Source organism: Cupressus sempervirens, chromosome 3 (genome assembly GCF_028749045.1).
Source record: "Cupressus sempervirens isolate cs-2001-9-10 chromosome 3, ASM2874904v1, whole genome shotgun sequence".
Lineage (NCBI taxonomy): Eukaryota > Viridiplantae > Streptophyta > Pinopsida > Cupressales > Cupressaceae > Cupressus > Cupressus sempervirens.
The window spans coordinates 797366126-797390648 of NC_143120.1; the positions used below are offsets into that span (position 1 = coordinate 797366126).

The 24523-nt window shown below is 35.9% G+C and overlaps 1 pseudogene; it reads right to left on the minus strand.

Annotated features, from left to right (window-relative positions):
• Positions 1 to 5105: 5105 nt before the first annotated feature.
• On the minus strand, positions 5106 to 22862 carry LOC149569197 (uncharacterized; annotated as a pseudogene).
• Between the last annotated feature and the right edge of the window lie 1661 nt (positions 22863 to 24523).

A 24523-nucleotide genomic window follows, 5' to 3' on the forward strand; every position in this document is an offset into this window, starting at 1 on the left:
GCATGATGAAATACATTAAATGTTTGATGATGGGTTGGACTATGATGAGGTTGCAACCTTCAATATAAGTAAATTTGATTTGGTTGCCCTTTTTGCAAACCCAAAAATTAGTTTACCAGTCAACTGCAAAAAGCCCAAACTATCAATTAAATCATGCACAAATGATGCCATATGTGTGAACTTTTGGGATCATTGGTGGATGATTTTTGACATCCCTCCACATAGCAATTTGGAGGTGCCATTTTATTTCCTTAGAAAATTGTATGCAGAATTTGTGTTGAAACTCAAAGTGAACTATTGGAGCATGAAGCCCAATATGGGTGTAGGACTAGGAGCTCCTCAGGATAGACTCTCTTGATAGCGAAAGAAAGCTGACACTTTTGTCCCCCCTACTGATGTCTCCCCCCCTCATCGAGTGCAACATCTTAATATTATCACAGAGGCTAGCTCTCAGACCATTAGAGCCATCCATAAACTGAGTAGCCTATTGATATCTTAGGCTAGGTCAGTCCTGCCTCCCCATGTTGATGATGTTGGTGTGAGTTCATCATCGGCTAGCTCATCACACGTTTGTGTGCCTCATACTTGCATTACATGCAAGAATATTTTTCTGGGTCCCATAGGTGATCTTCTTGAGTATCAATTTGTATTAGACAAGGATACAATAGATGCATGTGCAGAGGCTATAGACCCTGAAGCAAGAGAGTAGGGGCATGTAGAGGCATGGACTCCTTTTGTGTCAGTATGTGTATACATTTTTTTGTTATGACATATGCAATTTAAATTTAATTTTTATAATAGAGTAATTTTAATTTTTAAGCCATATTGACTTATACATATATGTGATCTTCATTCATGTTTAGTTGATGACTGAGGAGGAGCTGAGACAGTTTGATGATGCCAAACTCTCGGTTATTTCATTTGGCCTTGAGACATCCACAATACATTATGTTGTGTTGTCATTGATTTTTCTATTTGATATTGTAGCATATATGGTTTCTAATCTTTCTTTTATCTTACAAGTACCACCTGTCCTTGGGGGACAAAGTGCAGGGGATGAGCCAGGATTGATTGACAAAGGAAAGGTAATTAGGTGCTTTCTATTTGATTAAATATTGATGCATTCTTGTAAAATGTTTGTGGTAATGAAATTTAATTTCATTCTTTATTTTATAGAGTGTGACTACTGGTGATGAACCCATGCAGATTCTACGTCGTAGATGCTCAAGCATTTCTATTCACACTAAGAGCCCCATTATATGTATAAGTATCATTTATTTTTTATTTTCCTTATCTTCATAAATAAATTGAAAACTAATTTCCATGATATTAACTACTATTTTGTATCTCATATGAAACTCCTAGTGCACATGAGGTTGGACATGAGAGTTTTGCATCTTTGATGATGCATCCACTATTTCCTGAGGAGGAGCCTACACTAGTAAGTTGTAGTTTGAATTCTCTATTAAATATGTTATAAATTTAGCATGCTATGAATTATAATGTTATAGTTTAAGTTGTAGATTCATCTAACAAAAATATTTGAACATACACAGGCCACAATTAGTGAGGTACAAGCATTGCTGAGGGCATACAAGAGGACTCCTGACTAGCGCAGGAGGTCAATGAGAGAGGTATTTATTATGAAAGTTTAATAGTATAAAATATAATTAAAAAAAGATCATTATGCATTTGAGTAATTCAATGTTAGATACAAAGAATCATATAAATTTAGTAGTCTAACTTTGGGTTTTCCCTTTTTGTTTATGTAGGAGGCATCCAATCCACCTAGTGCAGTAAAGAGGCTACATTTTGATCATCCACCAGCACCCTCAGATAGTATAGTTGTCATAGGATGTGTCATGAGACATTTTGAGATGGCATATGCCACATTGTTTATAGAAACATTGATATTATACACATTCTGATGGCATGATTAGCCACATTTTGTATATGGATCTATGTATTTTGATATATATTTGTGTAATTTGTCTATGGATACATGAACTTTAATATATACTTGTGTAATTTGTCTATGGATACAAGTATTTTGATATATATTTTTGTCATTTATGTGCATAATGATATACATACACTAGTACATTTGACCTCATTTTTTGACCAATATTGGTCAAAATTTTGACCCAGGTTGGTCAAAATTTGGACCAACCAATTGGTCAAAGTTTTTCTCATCAAAATTTTGTCCAACTTAGTTGTTGGTCAATTTTTTTCCAAATCTCTGGCACAATTTCTACTAGCCATTCATCAAAATTTTCACCAATGCTTAGTCAAAAACTGCCAAGCATTGGTCAAAATTTTGACCAATGCTTGGTAGAAATTGCACTAGGGCATTGGTTGAAATTTTGACCAATACTTGGTCGAAAACTTCCAGGCATTGGTTGAAATTTTGACCAATGCTTGGTAGAAATTGTGCCAGGGATTACTTGGTCTAAAACTTGCAAGCATTGGTCAAAATTTTGACCAATGCTTGGTCAATTTTTTTTTGAGGCATTCTATAAAATAGTTCACATGCCTTGCCTATGATTTGACATTTTGTATGCATCCTTCACTCTCTCATCCTGATGATGGATTACAGAGAGTTATCTAAAATGATGATGCTAAAAAACACACACAATCAAATCCAAAATGAACTTGCATTACAAATGGATTGTGGAAATTTGACATTGTTAATTTTGCATGCATGTCTACCAGGACAATCACAACTTAAACATATATAGGCAAGGATTTGATTGTGTGAGTTTTTTAGCATCATCATTTTAGATCACTCTCTTTAATCCATCATTAGGATGAGAGAGTGCAGGATGCATGAAAAATGTCAAATCATAGGCAAGGCATGTGAAATATTTTATAGATGCCGCAAAGAAATGTGGTCTCTTTGCAAGCCATGAACTGTTTTATACAATTACCTTTTCACCACCAAAATAGTTGTAACATGCATTCACAAATGGCAAACTCACAAGCAACCAATTATACAACTTTAGGACCTTAATAGTAATATATTTACAACATATTGTTATTGATGATGGGACAAACTAGCTCCCCCATGTATAAGCCAGAATCAATTTTTAAGAAAACAATTACTCTTTCCATGAATGGATTCTAGAAGAAAAGACTACACTACAAGTAAATTTATCACTACCCAATCTAAAAAAATATTCAGTACCATTCCAACAAACAAGAATATTGCAAAGATTATCATTTTGAACAAAAAGCAAGTAAATATTAAAAATAAGTTAAAGTTTTCACAATTTTTACTTTCTAGTAAAAAATACAATATTTTTTACTGCACTCCTCTATCTAAGAAAAGGAGAGATTCGAAAAACTAAATTGATCCCTCTTTCAGGAGGGTTTCAAAATAAATGCTCATTAGTTCAATTCTATTAAAAGCATGAACAATTAAAGATTTATCTTTGTAGCTTTATAATTACACTTTCCAAATTAAGCTAGATGTGCAGAACATGTGCATCTTGAGAGTTTTGAATCAAGATGACATCTAAAAATACTCTATAAAGCATCCTATCTATTCAAAAATTTGTTTTTCTCTGTATGAAGCACATGCCATCAAAAAGATCTAAATGATTGTTGACTAGGGCATAGACTTATTTAAGGCAATTCTCAAAACTTTGCCCTATATGGGGAAAAGTAGTAAAATATTAACACCTAAGGCTTTCTTACTATGAAATTATATCCAATGAATACAAAATTATTATTTGCATGCCTACCCATAACAGAGGTATTCCCAACCTTAACATAATAGAGCTAATTATTTAGACAGATGGGAAAAACTTATTTACTCTGAAAGGAAGAGCATAAAATTCTTCACTTCTAGGGTCAGTTTTGAATTTATGTGACTTCTCCCACCAATGTCAAACCTGGTCTTTCCTTATTGAACTCTCATGTACATGCAAAGTGCTATCCAGTACTATTGCTACAAATCTAGCAACTATTGCCAATGATGGGAAAACCACATTTAGAATGTCATTGAACTGCAAGATAATCCAGTTAGAAAAACAATTTAGTTCCAAAATGTCATAGTTCAACTCAATATCACCAAAATAAATGTGATATCAACTTTCTCTAGCTCCTCGAAAAGAGGAATAGAAATCCTACCCATCAAGATCCAGTGTGGACTGGACCATGCCCAGTAGCAACTGTGAACTCATTGAAATATTGAGGTACAGATAAGCCCAAAAATAAAGAGAAACCTAGGATAAAAATTGCCCTAAAACTATTTAGATTACAATATTGGAGAAAGCTAAGCCCTCTAGCAGCTGCTCATCAGAATCAAAAAAACATAGAAAACAACATGGAGTTACTTTTTTTCTGACTACAAGTATTAATTTGTGCAAACTAATCATAAGCTTTCTTTTTCTTTTGTAGACTCCTCAATAGCTTTCTATAATTTATGTATAGTTTTCTTGCTCATGGTAATCTAAACCTTATGACGATTTATTTATGTGCTTGACTTGTCAATATCCTGCTCAAATTGATGTAGACAATACAAAATTTGGCAAATCAAACAAAAAAATTTAGTAAATTTAGCATAGCCAAAAAACACACAAATAGTACTTACACTTTGCAATTTTCCAACTTGAGATTTTTTCTTTTGTGGTTTTTCTCCTCTTGCATTCTCCATCTTGGTTTGAAGCTCATATGCCTAAAGAGAATAATAGTATTAATTGGAAAGTATAGCTTATAGAATTTCACATGAATGGCTCCAAACCTATGTTTCCAACCTTCTCCTTGAGCTTTTTAGAGCCTTTTACAAGACATGCAAGCTCTTTTTCTTCATTTGTGACGACTTGGTCAAGTTCTTTTAGCCTATCTAGTTCACTATTTGATGCTTGTGCTATAGACTTCAAAGAACCAAGTTGCTTCTCGATGTCAACATGTTGACCATTGAGTCCTTCTATTTATAATCAGAACAATGGTAAGATAAGGTAAACCATTTCCATGGCTAAAAAAGTGGCAATGATGTCTACAAATAACAGATTGGAAATACTGTTGTTCAGTTTCTAGACCTCCAAGCATGTCTTGGCTAATTCTAGTTCCAAATGTGACATGGTCTTCTCTGCTCCTTGATACTACTTAACAACAACACTTATCCTTTGCTGTATGTTTCTAAGTTGTTCAACTAAGTTTTCAAGTTCCTTTTCAGCACTCGCAATAGCTTCCCTAGAAACACTAGAAGCTTTTATGGACATTCCCATTCTACCACCTTGTGGTTTTCCACCGCGACCACTCATTGTACCAGACTTCTCAAAAATTGCACCATCCAATGTGACCACATGTCTGAACTCTTTGTCTGGACCACAAGCAATTCGAGTGGCCTAATAGAACACAATAAATAAAATTAAAAAGATTACATAGACAAGTTTATGGAAATATACAAAATAGTTAAGAAAGGGGTGCTGAAAACAACATTTATTACCGTCATTAGTAGATATATGAAATCAAAATATACATAATTTGGTAGTGGCATCGAAATGCGTGGACCTTAAAAAACTTTTTCTATAATAAATGTAAAACTAACCTCAATTTTATATGATTGACAACATATATCTATATGTGCAACCCACTCCTCAACATCCCATCATTCTACTGTATTGTAGTGGTCTTCAATCATCCTTCAATGCACAATATACACATCTCTATTCTCCTAGAAGTAAGCTTTTATATTATTCATTTATGCAGTCTAGAGGCCCATAAGCGTGCAACTTTAAGTTCATGGTATTTTAGAGATATCTCTATTATATCCATGTTTTACAATATTTTAATACTTCATTGTTTGCAATTACTATTGATAAATATTAATCAAGATAACAATTCATAAATTTTAATATCATGTCAATTTAAAAAAAATTTAATCTAACAAAATCAGACTATTTATATATTTACTAAGCATTAACAAAATCAGAGTATTTATATATTTACTAAGCATAAGCAACAATATGTGTGTGTATTTAAGATTGTTAGCTCTGCAATGATTTTATAGTTGTATGCATCTATAAGTCCGCTATAAAAAGAGCTTAAATAAAGAGGTGGATTTCACCTCTTTATTTAAGCTCTTTTTATAGCGGACTTATAGATGCATACATTTATACAAATGAAATCATTGCAGAGCTAAATTTGTTAGCTATAGTTATAGTTTATGGTTCATGTATTTATGTTGCCTACTATATATTTAAATTTTAAAATGATAGCTTCTTTTTCTCTAATAATATCTGTTGGTTCTATTTTAGTTTTTACTTTCGATATCACAACATTACAGTTTTGTCTTACTGGTAATGTATAACCCCTGATGCTATAATAATGAAGGGGAAAAAAGAATACTGTAACTTCTCTAGTTAGGTATCCAAGAAACATTCAAATGACATATGATCATATGAGGAAAAAGATACAAGTAAACCATATTGATATACCATCTTGAAGAGCAGCCATTACTTCTGGATCTTTGAAAGTAGCCATCATCTGTGATTCCTGTTTCAGAGGAAAGTGTTACATGTGTCCTATAATCCTAAATAAAGCAATTACACCATTTTCCCCTATTATTACATGCCCTTTTTCTAAAGGCGGGAAGAACAGGTCTATGATAATAGGAACAAGTGAAGCACAATGTTCCTAGGTAACAAAAGAAATCAACAATATGCAGCAAGAGCATTGACTCAAATGTGCATAGAACCTAAGCTTTGTATATTGACAAGGCATATATCATCAACTAAGATAAAGAGAAATCATCCAAAATAAAAAGCCAGCAAGAACAACAAGAATTTCAACAACTTACATTCAAGATCTTGCTCATATCAGGCATTCCACCTGGCATTCCACCGACATTCCACCTGGCATTCCACCCGGCTTTCCACCAGAGAAGCTACCAGACATTCCACTTGGGAAGCCCCCGACATTCCACCTAGAAAGCCCCCAGGCATTCCACTTGATTTCCTACCTGTTGAAGACTATTCTTGTTTCTTGGCTTGTTCATAGGCAGCCTTAAAATGAATTAGGGCCATTATTAGCTATGTGCATTATGAAAGTTAAAAAAAAGGATAATAGTGTAGACTTTATAGCATATTACCTGAGCTTTAGCTCGACGACATTGCCTATCATGTTCTTTCTTTCTATCATCCCTTTCCTTGCATAGTCGCTCATATTTTCTGTGACGTTCTTCAATTTTATGTGCATTTGGTTCGACCTATGTGTACATATCAAATGATCATCACCCAGCATCTCTAAATGTTTTTTCCTATGGATATAGATTGTTCATTACCTTAACTAAAACAATTGCAAATGCCTTATCACCTTCTTTGAAACAATTGCAATTTCCTCATCATAGTCAAGACTTGATGCCGATGCAGATCCTTGGTAGCTTCTTCTCAGTTACCAAGCATTGCTCTTGCTATTCCTTGCGCTTTATGGCCTTTGGCAGAGTCTGGGTTAATCTATACTTGATAATTCCAAACAATAGCCATTTACAATTTTAAAACAATTAAAACTAGACCAGTACAAAAAGAAACTGAACCATATATTAAGAATATGGAGTATGTAACCTGGACATACCAAAATAGAAAATGTATCATATTCTTATAAACAGAACTCTACTGTTATAAACATTGGATTAGATTGTTTGAAGTAATAGAGCACATTCCCCTAGACTTTGATATGGTTTGCAGGCAAAACCGAGGAATGGTGAAGTGCATTAATGCCTTAACAAAGTGGTAGGATAAAAAATAAAATTCATAAGCCTTATTAAAAAGTTGTACAAACATTAATAGTAGCATTGGCATCCCAAATGGCTGCATTGGGCTTCCTCATCTTAACATATACACCAGCTATAAAATCATTATGTTGTCTCATATCAGTAACTTGTTCTCGTACGATCTCTCACGCCGTCTAAGAATTATGCCAATATAGTAGACTAAAGAATTGCTAAATTAGCAGCTCTGCCTTCACCTCGGTTAGTATAGAGGATTGCAGATGTGGGATTGCACATAATGGCTTCTGTAAGATGGCTTATAGCCTCTTGCAAATCACTTGAGAAACTTCAAGATTAGAACAAATGCAAAAGGCAATCTATGTGATACCTTTCTAGAAATAATATATGACAACCACTCTAGGGATTCTATTAGCAAAGAGTTTATACCATTTGACATTGCCTCCATTGCTTTACCCTTGGCTACTTGGGTAGAAACTCATTGCTCTTCAGTTACTTCAATAGAGGGATCTCCCATCTGTTAGTAACTACATATGTTAATTAAAGAGTTGATGTTAACAACATCAATCTCGTAGAAGCTCCAAAAGTAATACTAAGTTGGACTCAGAATGTATAATGACATTCATATTTTAGTTTTCAATGGAAAATATTATAAATCCAAGCCTTACTTTCTATGGGGGATCATTATCTAGTTCAACAACTCCTTCATTGTCAAGTTCAATGTCCGATTCAACAATCTCATCACCACTAACATTTTCTTCTGGCACTTTTGGTGCAGTGCTCGAAGTACCAAACTGTTCATCTAGATCTATATCATCATCACCTTCATCCTTGAAAGTACTTTTCTCGAGCACATTTTATAGAAATTCAGTTAAAAAAAACTACAAACATTTTGGATTCTCATGAACATTGTAATTCAGATCAGTATAGAACTCAATAGAAAGTGATAAAATTGATTCAACACATGCTTTCTTTGTTACAATTCCTACCTAAAACTCCTTGGAATAACAACACTAGTGAGTTCATAAAGTTAAATATGGGAACCTATTTTTATTTATAAAACCAACTAATACAGCGCAAAATGAACACAAGAAAACTTCAAAAGCACAAATACCAAGAAAGATGTTTGGGACTCAATTTTGGAGTACAAACATATGATATTAAGATATTTTATAAACTATAATTCTAATATAAACCTACCTACTAAACCATAATATTCTCTACATGTAAAAGTGATATACTTCTAGGCCCCAGCCTTATATACCGATATTATACTGTAAGCCCTACAACATTGATAAACATATGTTATTCTATTAGATTTTAAAAAAGCATAAGATAGGGTGGAGTACACTTTCTTGATGATGGTTTGGCTTTCCTAAGCAAACCTGTAGGATGGTTAGTATCTTACTAAAAGATGCTTCTGCTCAAGTGGAAGCTAATGAGGTCTTATTATAGGCTTTCCCCTTGGAAAGATCTATTAGATAAGGCTGACCCCTAGCTCCTGCTCTTTTTGTTACTGCAGCTGATGCTGTACATCATCTCCTTAGGGATGATGTGAGATCTCCTATAATCAAAAGTATTATGCAACCAAAATACAAAGACCTCCTAAATATCTAGTTTTTCGATGATATAGCCTTGCTTGTGTAGCTAGATGAAGAGAATATTAATAACTTGATTAATAAATTGGACCTCCTCTATCTTGCCTCTAGTGCTAGAATATCTAAGACATAATCTAATATGTTAGGTTGATGAGAAGGTCCCCCCAAGCTGGTGCAAAAAGTGTGATTTCTAGTGTGTGGGCCTCATAAATAGATGAGATAATTGGAATTTTCATTTGCAGTTAACCAAAACTAAAAGGATATGTGGCTAGGGGTTAAGAATAATGTGGAGAAAAAACATGGAAGGCTAGAATAGGGAGTGTCTCTCTTTTATTCAAGTTCATCAAGAGATTTTATCATCCTTTAGTCTGTATTACGCATATGTTTGGTTCTTTGGTAGTAGTCAGGTGAATGATATTTAGAAAAAAATAAATTAGAAATTTCCTTTGGTTTAATGGAAAAGGCAAAAAGAAAAGGTAATTTGTGAAGTGGGATCAGTGTTGCATGGATAGAAGATTAGGGTGTCTAGGTCTTAAAGACCTAAGAAAGCAAGTAATTTCTTTTTCTATTAAATGGATTATCAAAGTGCTTGATGGCAGTGAACCTTAGAAAGTGTTGATGAGAAATAAGATTGCTCTTACCATTCCTAAGGGTGCAAAACACTAAAAACTTATCAAAGGTAGGGCGTTACCCTATAGTTAGTCTTTCAATGATCTCCTTACCTATAGGTAGTACATTACCCTAATTGGGTCCAAGGTCTTCAAAGTTTATAAAAAGCTTAAGAACTTATCAAAGATGAGGGGTCATTAATTGTAATTTCTTCCAAGATAGGGATAAAGTTTAAGGGACAAGATCAATCAAGTGAAACCTCAAGTATAGGGGAAACAACTTTCCCTACTGCAAGGTTGTTCTACTAAGAAGTGGGTCAAGATTGCTATTATTAAGTGGGTCTATGCTCAATTTGCAGGAAGACAGATTCTATCAGGCATATTTTCTTTGCTTGTTTATTTGTTAAGGAAAAAGTGGTACATGTTTTGCAATGGTTTTAACAGTTGGAACACTAATAATGACAATAGTTGGTTAGAAATGTTATTTGGTAATATTATAATCATGAAGAAGATTTACAAAATATTTTGGCTCTCTTTCTACTAGAAATTTTGCAACAAATATGGAAGGCTACAAATGGTGAGCTTTTTAATGGGTGAGGAGAATGCTTACTAAGTCATACAAAAGACTCATGTACTTTAATGTTGCTTCACAAGTAACTATGACAATGAAAATCTCCTATATTAAGTTCTTGAAGCTACTTGTAGATGGAATTGTAAGAGTTACAAGCGGGAGATGAGATATGATCATACATGATCATACAACAAACAAATGAATCCCACCTTCCATAATCAAACAATGGAATGCCAGAACCAATCCAATGAAAAAGAAATGGAAACAGAGGAAAAATCTAAGAAGGATATAAGAAGAAGCATGGAAACAAGATCTTCCTCAATAGAAAAAGGTATTCTGATATTGAGGAAGTGCAATCTAATGAGAAGTTGTCAATTGTTTCCCCTCCTCATGGAAATTAGATTTGGGAGGATTACAATGAAAGATAAAACTAAGCTTTGATGGATAGTTTCAGATAGTTGGTGATGTTTTTTTGTTGATTTGCTATTGTAGAAAGTCAGAGATGTTATTTATATATTGATCATGATGTAATCTATACTAACATATTTTGGATTTTTTTGTGAGATATATCAGCTGATCTAGTCTCTTAACTTGATGAGCTTGATATTGTTATGGACTTCATCTATATCTAGTACAAAAAATAAAAATCAGCATTGTTACTCAGATTTCTTCTTACAACTTAGCAAAAATACCGCCTTTAAATAACATATAGAACTTGTAAGTAAAAGATTCCTAGACATTGAGAGATGAGTGGATTGCTTCAAAACCAAATTCATCATTCTCAACACATAAATTACATATGTCATTCACTTTCAATAGAACCAAATTTAATCCCATAAGTACACTCCATTATAGGTCATTTCTACAAACTTATAAAACATAGATACTACATTAACAACTGATAGGGGAGATGTGCATAAAAAGAAGTATTGACTAATAGGAGAAAAGAAAATGATCCTCATTCCCTTGTGGAATGCACAATAATTTTTTTCTAGTGTAATGTCAAAATATATTGCAATTCCAGGCAGCTTCATACATTCCATAACTATTGAGCTTATACATTACACAAGAATATAACCCAAGTAAGCTGGATAACAGATAAATCTAAGTTAAAAAAAATGAATTGATTGGAAAATCTCGATTTTGAATTGGACTATTTTTTATTCAATTGCATAAATCTTTATTGAAATGGATTGACAAGTCTTGGTCTAAATGCTATAAACATCTTGTAACAAAATATTATGGCACTAGATAGGCACTTCCCAATTTTTTCATTCACCCATATTATGCCTTTGTGTTCAATCACTCCATGGAACTTGGTTGAGATACTACTTAGCACCATAGTTAATAATTAAGAGCCATGTCCAAATGGATATGTGATGCTTCCTCACTTTATAAGTGAATCTAGCGAAATGGTTCAATGTTGTAAACAACTGCTAGTAATTAAAGATTTCACCACGGATAGGAGTGACCCATGTCTAGGAATGCCTATGGGTAAAAGATAGCTAGTGCAAGCTACAAAGGATTAAAAAATACCATGGAACCAAGGCAATAAAAAAAGAAGAAGATAAAGGGTATACATGGAATCACAACTAAATGAAGAGATACACATTTCTTGTGAGGACTTGTACGAGAAATGCCGAGACAAAGTTATAGATTATAATGATGGACTGAATCAGAGAAATAAAAGGAATGTCAACCAAAGAAGAAAAAAAATTGTAGGTATTCCAGTCCACCTTCAATCCATGGCATGATTTGAAAACCCTAATCAAAATAGATGCAACAATAATATCCAGTATAGCCACAAAAATTGGCACCGAAACAACCAGAAGAGATCCCAACATCAACAAAGCAAACCATCATCTCTACCCTTACCATATTTTGGCTCATCCACAATGACCATACACAATAGATTCCCAAGTCTCGAGCATCCCTCGGTCATATTTTTGTACAAGTTTCTCATAACAATGAAATAGGGCATGAAATCGACCTTTTTCATTTTAACATATGAAGCCCGTGTTGGTCAAAATTTTGCCAACACAATCATGGATTTAAAAAAAAAGATATTTTTCCTTGCATATTCTAACCAATCTAAAACATTTTAATAGATGGTCTAAAAATGGGGTCATATGTACTAGTGATATTAATTTAGTATCTAGTATTGCTTAATTGATCGTGAATCATGTGTATTATTCATGTTTATGGAATATCATTAATTATGATCATGTCTGTTATATTTGATTCAAACGCAACAATTTTTGAATAACATTTTAACAACCTTTATTATCAAATTTGGATGCAATGTTTAATTTGAAGTGCTATCATGACATAAACACACTTGTTAACCTCCTACACAAGGTTCACATAACCCCAAATCTGATTTTAAACTCCACCTTCAACCTTGAAACTAATTCTTGGCTTCAAATCTAATCTCAACACACTTAAGGATTCCACTCCTCAACCATGGATTCTATTCTCAACCATGAACTCATTCCTAGACTCATAATCTTTGATAACTAGCCCTTCACTTTGTGACTATCCTCATACTACAACTTTTCAATTTCAACATAACCTTAAAATATCCCAACTTAAGAGACTTGATTGGATCAAACATTTTTAACTTGGTTCCCCAATACCATATCCATATGAATAACATCTATACATTTCTTACATTGATCAGATTAACCATATTGATCCACTTAACAAAATTGGCTTCATTAATGCATGTTATAATTTCACACCTTATATAGGTGTTTCCAACCTTGTATGGTCATGCTCAAACCCCTAATTGACTCTTTTCACTCATCTCCACTTTGCAAGAAAAAGTTGCAAAAGTTGCAGAAGTTGCAAAATTGTAATTTTGCAACCCTTGCAACATTTACAATTTTGAGCAATTTTTTCTATAACTTTAAATTCTTAATTAGATGAGTTCACCAAACTTTGTAAGGGGTTATCGATAGCTTGCATGAGCTTCAAGTTACGACCCCCGAAAGATTGACCTTGAAACACACTTAGAGCACCTTGGAGTCTCCTCCGTACGGGGTGGCCACAAATGATGGATGGTCTCCACAGTTGGAACAAGGGTGTCACTAGGGTTCACCTACCCATTTGGAGCTAATGGCGACGACGATTCGATGCCAAGATCAGTGCTTTCAAAGTTACACTATGGTGCACCTATGAATTGAAGCACACTGCGAGTTTTGGCATTGAGCGAGATAACTGTGTCGAATCCAAATAGAATGTGATCTCTCAAAAATGAGATAGGTTATTTTAGGCCTTGGAATCACCATCCTGTAGCATTCAATATTTCATCGATAGCTTGCACGAGCTCTGAGTTACGACCCTCAGAAGATCGACCTCAAAACACACGTAGAGCACCTTGGAGACTCCTCAGTACAGGGTGGCTGTGGATGATGGAGGGTCTCCGTACCTGAAACAAGGTTTTACTAGGGTTCACCTACCCATCTGGAGCTAATGGCGCTAATGATTTGATGCCAAGATCAGCAATTTCAAAGTTACGTTGTGTGCACCTATGAACTGAGGCACACTAAGAGTTTTGGCATCAAGTGAGATCGCTGTGCTGAATCCAAATGGAACGTGATCTCTCAAAAATGAGATATGTTATTTTAGGCCTCTACATCACTATTTTGTAGTATTTGATAGTTCATCGATAGCTCTCACGAGCTTTGAGTTATGACCCTCAGAAGATCAACCTCAAAACACACTTAGAGCACCTTGGAGACTCCTTGGTATAGGGCGGCCGTGGACGATGGATGGTCTCCGCGGCTGGAACAAGGGTGTAACTAGGGTTCACCTGCCCATTTGGAGCTAATGGCACTGATGATTTGATGCCAAGATCAGTGGTTTCAAAGTTACGCTGTGGTGCACCTATGAACTGAGACACACTATGAGTTTTGGCATTGATCAAGATCACTATGCCGAATCCAAACAGAACGTGATCTCTCAAAAATGAGATAGGTTATTTTAGGCCTTAGCATCACTGTCCTATAGTGTTTGATGGTTCATCGATATCCGTCATGAGCTTCGAGTTACGACCCTTAGAAGATCGACTTTGAAACACACTTAGATCACCTTTGGAGACTCCTCGGTACGGGGTGGCCACAGATGATGGATGGTCCCTGCAGCTGAAACAAGGGTGTCACTAGGGTTCACCCACCCATATGGAGCTAATGGTGCTGAAGATTTGATTCCAAGATTAGTGGTTTTAAAGTTATGCTATGGTGCACCTATGAACTGAGGCACATTGTGAGTTTTGGCATTGAGCGAGATTGTTGTGCCGAATCCAAATGAAACATGATCTCTTAAAAGAGAGATAGGTTATTTTAGGCCTTTGCAATACTGTCTTGTAGCATTCAATGATTCATTGATAGGCCTCATGAGCTTTGAGTTACGACCCTCAAAAGATCGACCTTGAAACGCACTTAAAGCACATTGGAGACTCCTCGGTACGGGGTGGCTGTGGATGATGGATGGTCTCCATGACTAGAACAAGGGTGTCACTAGGGTTCACCCACCCATCTGGAGTTAATGGCGCTAATGATTTGATGCCAAGATCAATAGTTTCAAAGTTACATTGCGGTGCACCTATGAACTAAGGCACACTGTGAGTTTTGGCATCGAGCGAGATTGTTGCGCCAAATCCAAACAGAATGTGATCTCTTGAAAATGAGATAGGTTATTTTAGGCCTCAATGTCACCATCTTGTAGCATTTAATAGTTCATCGATAGACCTCATGAGTTCTAAGTTATGGCCCTTGGAAGATCGACCTTGAAATGCACTTAGAACACTTTGGAGACTCCTTGGTATGGGGTGGCCGTGGATGATGGATGGTCTTCATGGCCAGAATAATGGTGTCACTAGGTTTCACCCACCCATTTGAAGTTAATGGCACTGATGATTCGATGCCAAGATCAGCGATTTCAAAGTTATGTTGTGGTGCACCTATGAACTGAGGCATACTACAAGTTTTGGCATTGAGCGAGATCGTTGTGTCGAATCCAAATAGAATGTGATCTCTCAAAAATGAGATAGGTTATTTTAGGCTTTAGCATCACCATCCTACAACATTTGACATTTCATCAATAGCCTTGAAAAACTCCAAGTTACGACCCTCAGAAGATCGACCTCGAAACACACTTAGAGCACCTTGGAGACTCCTCGGTACAGGGTGGCCACGGAGGATGGATGATCTACGTAGCTAGAAAAAGGGTTTCACTAGGGTTCACCCACCCATCCAGAGCTAATGGTGCTGATGTATCGATACCAAGATCAATGGTTTCAAAGTTACACTATGGTGCACCTATGAATTGAGGTATACTGGGAGTTTTGGCATCGAGTGAGATTGTTGTGTCGAACCCAAATGGAATGTGATCTTTCAAAAATGAGATAGGTTATTTAAGGCCTCAACATCACCATCCTATAACATTCAACATTTCATCAATATCCTTGATGAGCTCTTAGTTAGGACCCTCAAAATATCAACCTCAAAACGCACTTAAAGCACCTTGGAAACTCCTCGGTACAGGGTGGCTGTGGATGATGGAGGGTCTCCATGGCCAAAAAAAGGGTGTCACTGGGGTTCACCCACCCATCTAGAGCTAATGGCACTAATTATTTGGTGCCAAGATCAGTGGTTTCAAAGTTACACTATGGTGCACCTATGAACTCAGGCACACTATGAGTTTTGGCATTGAGCGAGATCGTTGTGCTGAATCCAAATGGAATGTGATCTCTCAAAAATGAGATAGGTTATTTTAGGCATCGGCATCACCATCAAATAGAATTTGACATTTCATTTATATCCCTCATGAGCTCTGAGTTACAACCCTCAGAAGATTGACCTCAAAACGCACTTATAGTACCTCGAAGACTCCTTGGTACGGGGTGGCTGCAGATAATGTATGGTCTCCATGGCCAGAACAAGGGTGTCACTAGGGGTAGTATTAAAAGAAAAAATATTACTTTTTACCTCTCTTAATTTTTTGGCATTTGGAACAATGCGAGTGATGCAAAGGTTGAAGGAACTACCCGCAAACTTGCAAATTCAAACACAATATGGACCCAAACCCCCTATGTTTCAATGGTGTTCCCAAAAGCACACAATGCCACCAAAGACTCCAAACTTGGATTTACCTTCACCAAGTGTTTTCTCCACCTCTACACACCTTAAAAAACTTCAACCAACATGTTTCTAAGGTTTCCAAACCCACAAATCTTCAGTAGATACAAAAAGGACCAGTTTTGCCCTTTACTAGGCTATTCTCTTCTTTGGATTAGTAGACCCTGTTTTCTTGATTTTTCTCAAAATTTTTCCAAAACACCAAGAAAATAAATAGGCTTTTCAGATACCCTTTTTAGAGTTCTATAACATACTCAAAAATTAATAGGGACTCCTTTGGAAAAATATGCCAAAAATCATGACTGTCACTATTTTTCAAGGGTAAAACATGAGGTTTTACAAAGTAACTATGCAAAATACTTATCCCAACTCCACCACATTCATAGATTCATCATATGTTGTGCCTAATTAGAAAAATCCATCATCAATTTCATCCTATGAGGACTTTTGATATGAAACCCCCAAATTCAAGCCTTAAAACCCTCAAAATCAAGGGTATCACCAATCTAGGTCAACCACACACTTCTAGGATCTAAAAATTAGGATTCACCATCCACTCATCATGTATTCAAAGAATATAAAATAAAAAATATGCCTTGTTAAGCCATATGTACGACTGCATAACACCTAGCACTCATTTGGGTACCCAAATTAATCCTTCTAGCACTCAACTTTGCATTTCTTTCACAATAACCTGCAAATCTTCACTTTTCTTGCATTTTCATAATTAGTTAGACATGTTAGGGAATTTAGGGTCCATCCCATGGGTTAGATGTACAAAACTAGGATGGTACCCTCATTTCCTTTTGAAAAATCAAAGCAAAACTCACAGTTTGAGCGTGACAGTAGCAATAATAACTGTAATTTGATAAAAAAATGTCTCAAGATGGATGCAAAACCTCACAATATAACCCTATCATCATAAAAGAAAGGTTACACCATCAAATATACTTCAGTTAAGCAAGAAAAACTCAGAAATCTTATTCAATTCTTGGCTGTCCGTACAATTCTTGTGCTTTTCCGTACATACCAATGTTTCTTCCTTTTCCATATGGCTGAGACATCTTAAATAAACCTTAGAATACCTGCTCAACTGACCAAGTTGGTTGGAAATGTTTATTTAATCAAACAAATAACAAGTTACTATTTTTTTCTCCAAAACACTATGTAACCGTTTGGATTTAAAATTCAAATTGAAAACTATGGTTTCTATGCATTTTCTAACCTTCTAACTTATGGTACTAACTTGGAATTGTTCCTATGACCTTATTAAATGCCTAAAACAAGAAACTACTCCCAACTATCACTTATGGCTCATTTGGCCATTTTATTACATTATGTTGCCCATAGGGCTTTATCAGGACCTTTGACCTTCAATGCACTTTGTCCATTACAATATGCCATTATTGGCCTTAGAATGTTCCAATTAATCTTCAAAGAGGTCCTTTCTCCATTGTCTTTATCTGGTACCAAGGTATTCTTCATTGTCTTGATAGGTTCTCCTGCACCAGCAAGTTTGGTGTTAATATGTATTAAAATCATCATTTTTTAGGTCCCACCACATAAATTGCATTAAGTAAAATCATCTTTGTTTCTTACATTAAACCAAAAAGTTCACATTTATAATGTATCAAGTGTTTCATCATTATTAGATCAATACACAACTACCAAAAATCATTGTGTCATAAATATTAGTGTCAAAAATTGTAGTATCAATAAAAGTATTGTAAAAATCGTAGTGTCAAAAATAGAATAGTTTTTTCTTCATTTTGCTCCCTATTTAGCTTTTTATCTTTATGCTTGGCTACTCTTTATGATGTACCTACATTCCAATATCATAAAAAATATTATTAACTTATTGTATTAAACAAGATAAACATCAGTTCACTAAATCATTATGAAGAAAATAACATAAGAAGTAAATATAGCTAGTCGAGTGTTCTAGTAGGGTCCTCTCTCTATTTTAGGGTCTCCAATAGGGCTTCATGATCAGCATTAGTAATAGTAAAAAGTTCTTTTAACTTTTGGTCTTCCTTGATGCTTCAAAAACTTTACATTTGTTGCTATAATAAGATGTGAATATAGGAGAATTATTTTATGCTTCTAATAGTCTTCGAATGTAGGAATTTGATTCCTTCTAAGCATGTATATCTGTAACCATGTTCTAGCGACAACTACTAAACTAGTAGGATATGTGAATCCATCATCATCTGTGATTAGTTGTGGAATCTTTTTTTTACCTCTTACACAACATGCTAACCAATAATCAGATTTCTCATCATTCCCCTATGGTTCAACCAATGCAAAGACATGTCTTGGTTGAAGAAGATATGATAGATGGTTATGCTAAAGTGAACTTTCCATGTCATCATTTTTGATAGAGGGTATGATAGAAAATGGAGTAAGATAATGTGGAGCCCATGTGTCCACCCACTCACTCAACTCACAGTGATCTCAATCACACTGAAAACAACTAGGACAAAAGCAAGCTAGCTGTCATGTCCAAATGGTCCATGTACTAGAATCGGAGCTTCGGAATGAATGCATTTTTGATGAGTCTCTCACTGTAGCACAATCTGATCTATCACCTATGGACCCTTCCTCAACCAACCAAAATAACTTGCATACCATTGAATCAAGAGTTCCCCCCTATGATAATGCTCAAATACACCAATCAACAATGCTATGAGCATCAAGAAGCTTTGCTATTGAAATCTTCAATTGCTTCTTAGCTAGAGCTCTCTTCGCACATGCCCTTGCTCCATCATGTTCCCCTTTCCCATGGCCGAACTCAAAAAATCTCCAAATATGAGGCACCCCCCTCTCTACATGCATCCTACACAACCAATAAAACATGCGAGCATTCTTGAATTGACCTGTACAGTTATTTGACCAAATGATATGTCTATCCATAGCAATTGCATGCTCTTCTAAGAACTAAAAATAATTCTTGAAACAATGTTGCACAAACTCATGATAGTGAGATCTATCATCACTCATATAAAAAATGATACTCTCTAATAATCTTCCAATTATCTTCCACACTATACAAGACATGTCTATATGTTATGTGGATGAAAATGGCAATCTGATTGGAGTTGTAATACTGAGATTGTGTCTCATTTTGAGGTTGCAATGTGTAGTTCTCAGCAAAGTCAACAACTAATATAATAGTGCCAATGGGAAAAGTCTCCTTACACATTCTAGATTTTTGATCCAACCATTGAGACCTATGACTATGTCTTGCATACTTGTAAAAAATATTTGCCTTGAAGTCTAAAATAAAACTAGCCACATTGATTTCTTTTGCAACCAATTCACATCTAGAGCCCTCACCCCCACTCTTCAATGTGTATTTCACCATTTCATATGCCTTTTTTTTACTATTGTCTTTTCAGGATCTTGTTTGTACCCCACATGGAAACATGTGCCAAACTTGGATAAGCCACCACATTCTGAACACTTCTCATTTAAGCAAGGATTTCTATAAAAGAAACAACCATAAACTCTATGACATAAAAATTGATCTAGCAAGTCTCTTGATGATTTTGGAAGCCCACTAGCACCACAATTCTCCAACATTTCTTTACCATGCAAAGTAGAACAGATGGAGCAAAATAGTTCATGGTGCATAGAAAACTCAACATGATATTTGCAACAACATGTATTTTGAATTTTAAGTGGCACACAATAAAATGGCTTCAAAGATTCAAAAGCCCTTTGTGATATATGAAGACTTGGATGACTCTCTCTAAATTGTTTGAACAACATAGTTTGACTTACCTCCAAATAGTGTTTAGGATGTGGCATGCGGTCTCTGATGTCAATTCTCAACTTTAACACATCTTTATCATTGGGTGATACTTGTGAGCTAGAGTGCCAAAATTGTGTAATTTCTTCCTTCATATCAACAGATAGCTTCTTATCAAAATGTGGAAGTCTCCCACCAAAAGCCCATATTTCATTTTGAAGAGGATCATCAATTCTCTCTCATCTACTAAGTGCTCTTCTCAAAGTAGTATGATTTAGGTTCAAGTCAATATAAGTTTGTCTCATATATCTACCCTTTCTCAAATGATGACTTACTAAAGAGGTTGTAATAACCCTTCAAGCAGCTCTCTTATCCTTCTCCCTACTATTTTTCTCAATGTTATTGAGAGCACTAAAAAGATTCTTCACAATAATGGCATATCTTTCCAATTTTTTATTGACATGAATCTTCAATTTGGAAAGCATAGGTCTCATCTTTTGCATCTTTAATAAGTGCATAAAAAGATGACATTGCTCCACCATTGTCTTGTTGCCGAAAAGTATCTTATATAGTCTTGAAGCCCATAACTAAATGGTTCTTTCTGATTTCTTTCCCTTCCAAATTGGAAATAATCATTTCACCAATTTCAATTATCTATTTTTTTGTTCTAGAACCTTCATGTTGATTATAATTAGGAGATATGTAAGGTTCCTATGCATTGTCATGTTTGGCATGGTCAATCATGCAATTTACATTATGACCTGGTAGCATTTCATCCTCCAAATTTTTATTCTCTAAATTTTCATTCCTGACATTATCGTTTTCATTTGGTATATTTTCATTCCCCAATTGCACATATTCATTATCTCACTCTATGATTTCACTTTTGACTAATTCATCGTCAACTTCACTCACATTTAACATACCTTGTCTTTTCCTTCGGTGATTTACTTTGTCCCTTTCCCTACATGTCGCAGTGTTGTCATTGGATACCTTCCTTTTGCGTTTAGACTTTTGATGACTGTTGCTACCCATTCAGATGACAATATTGGACACCTAATGATATATTAACAAACTTTTTTTGATTGTTTGGGCCCCAAAACGTGACTTTTCCCAAAACCCGTGAAAATGGCCCACAAAAAGCAATGCTGTCGAGTTTGTAGTCACAGGGAATATTTTGGGAAAATCATGCCAGTATAATCGGGTATCTGATCTGAGATCAGATATCTGATATTCATGAAAAAATTTTAGAGGGAAATAAGGTTAAGATTAAGATTATAATGTATAATGAGTTATGAGTTATAATGTATAATGTATAATGTATAATGTATAATGAGTTATGTATTATATATTATTATGACCTATTATTATTAAATATAATAATGTAATATATTATATATGTTATTAATATATTATTATTATTAAATATAACAACATATAATATTATTGTTTTTTTTAGATTATGGTAAAAGTAGGTTTTGAAGGGACCCCGAAACCCTTTGACAACTAGAGAAAAGATATAGCAATAAAACCACCAAGAAAGAAGTCCTGAAACCAACAACAAAATTAGGTTTTACAGGGACCTGAAACCACAAACATAGTCCAAAAAAAGAGAACCCAGGTTTTATAGGGACTTGGAACCACTAACATAGTTTAGACCAAAAATCAGTAAACAAGACCAAAAACTAGTACCAAGTACCACATCTAGAAAATAGGACCAGAACAGGACAAAACCAAAGAACAAAAACCCAAGGCAACTATTGTAGGACCATAATAGGACAAACCCAAAGAAAAAAAACCCAAGGCAACTATTGTAGCTAAGTAATCATCTTGACAGCCTCTTTACCAATCACAACAGTATCCTGGATGGAATCAATAGCTAAAGCAACAACATCTTTCAGGGGTTTCTTCCTCGAGCTCTGCCTTGTTCTTTTACTTGGACCCTCAGGAGATATAATTTCTTCATTGACTCTTTTGTCAAGGCTTGCAGCAGTAGCACAGATACTAGATGTGACCTGTTCCATCCTTGTTCCACTTTCCTTGATAAGCATTCTAAGATTTTGCTCATAGTTTTTGAGTTTATTAGGGATATCTCCCATTTGCTCTTCCAAATGACTTATTTTGGCATGGTCAGTATCCTAGATGTGTTGCAGAGTTTCCACTTTCTTCTTTAGCCCCATCAATTCATTATAAATCCAAGAATAACCATGGAGAATGGAGTCAACTTTGAGCTTGGCAAAATGTAGGAAGGAGAGCTTGGTTTCCCTCTGTGGAGAATCAATGGTACCATCTGAAAACTCATGAGGAGGGGAGCCAACCATATCTACATGTTCCTCCCTATCCCTCTGTTCCTCCTCCCTATTCTCAATAGGATTCTCATTCTGAACAAGGTCCTCCTTGTCATGACCTCTAGTCTCTGCAGCAGGTAAGGTAGGTTTAACCATTTGATCCTCCTCTCTCATCTCAACAGGATTCACAATAGGAATATCTTTTTCTTTAACCCCTCCACCAGAAATAGTCTGAATGTCCTCCTTCTCAGGGTTGCTCTATTTTGAATTTCCTTTACTTATGTCTTTCTCATTCACTTTATCAATTTTTCCTTTGGTCTCCGAATATCCTTCCAAATTTGAGCTAAAATCCCCAACATCCGTACCATCCTCTTCCTCAAAGATATTATTATTATTATTATGACCTATGATCCATTTGGTTGGTTTTGAAATGCATCGAGAGGGGTCATAGGTTAACTTATGACCCCTCTCAACGTATTGGAGCCAACCACATGCCCAATGCAATTCATGAGAACCTATGTCCCTAGGGGCCCTAGTGCGCCTAGAGATGCACGTAATTGATTCAAATGCATTGAAAGGGGTCATAGGTTAACTTATGACCCCTATCGACACATTTCATGACAACCTATGTCCCTAGGGGCCCTAGGACCCCTAGGGACACAAGTGGTTGTTCCAGTCATAGGTTAACCTATGACCCCTCTCGATGCAATTCATGACAACTTATGTTCCTAGGGGCCCTAGGACCCCTAAGACGCATGCGGCTGGTTCTAATGCTTCAAGAGGGGTCAAAGGTTAACCTATGACCCCTATCAATGTATTTCATCACAACGTATGTCCCTAGGGGCCCTAGGACCCCTAGGGATGCATGTGGTTGGTTCTGATGCATTAAGAGGGGTCATAGGTTAACCTATGACCCCTATCAACGTATTTCATGACAATGTATGTCCCTAGGGGCCCTAGGACCCCTAGGGATGCATTTGGTTGGTTCTAATGAATCAAGAGGGGTCATAGGTTAACCTATGACCCCTCTCGAAACATTTTCATGACAACCTATGTCCCTAGGGGCCCTAGGACTCCTAGGGATGCATTTGGTTGTTTCTAATGCATCAAGAGGCATCATAGGTTAACCTATGACCCCTATCGATACATTTCATGACAATGTATGTCCCTAGGGGCCCTATGACCCCTAGGAATGCATTTGATTGGTTATAATGCATCGATCCTATGACCCCTCTCGACACATTTCATGAACACGTATGTCTATAGGGGCCCTAGGACCCCTATGGATGCATGTGGTTGGTTCAAATGTGTCAAGAGGCTTCATAGGTTAACCAATGACCCCTCTCGACGCATTTTGTGACAACAAATGTCCCTAGGGGCCCTAGGACCCCTAACGACACATGTGGTTCATTCTAATGTGTCGAGAGGCATCATAGGTTAACCTATGACCCCTCTCGATGCATTTCATAACAACTTATGTCCCTAGGGATGCATGTGGTTAGTTCTAATGTGTTGAAAGGTGTCATAGGTTAACCTATGACCCCTCTCGATGCAATTCATGACAAATTATGTCCCTAGGGGCTCTAGGACCCCTAGGGACACATGTGATTGGTTCCAATGCGTCAAGAGGAGTCAGAGGTTAACCTATGACCCCTATCGACACATTTTATGACAACCTATGTCCCTAAGGGCCCTAGACCCCTAGGGATGCATGTGGTTGGTTCCAATGCATCAACCAACACAATTTATGACAACCTATGTCCCTAGGGGCCCTAGGACCCCTAGGGACACATGTGGTTGGTTCTAATACTTTGAGAGGGGTAATAGGTTAGCCT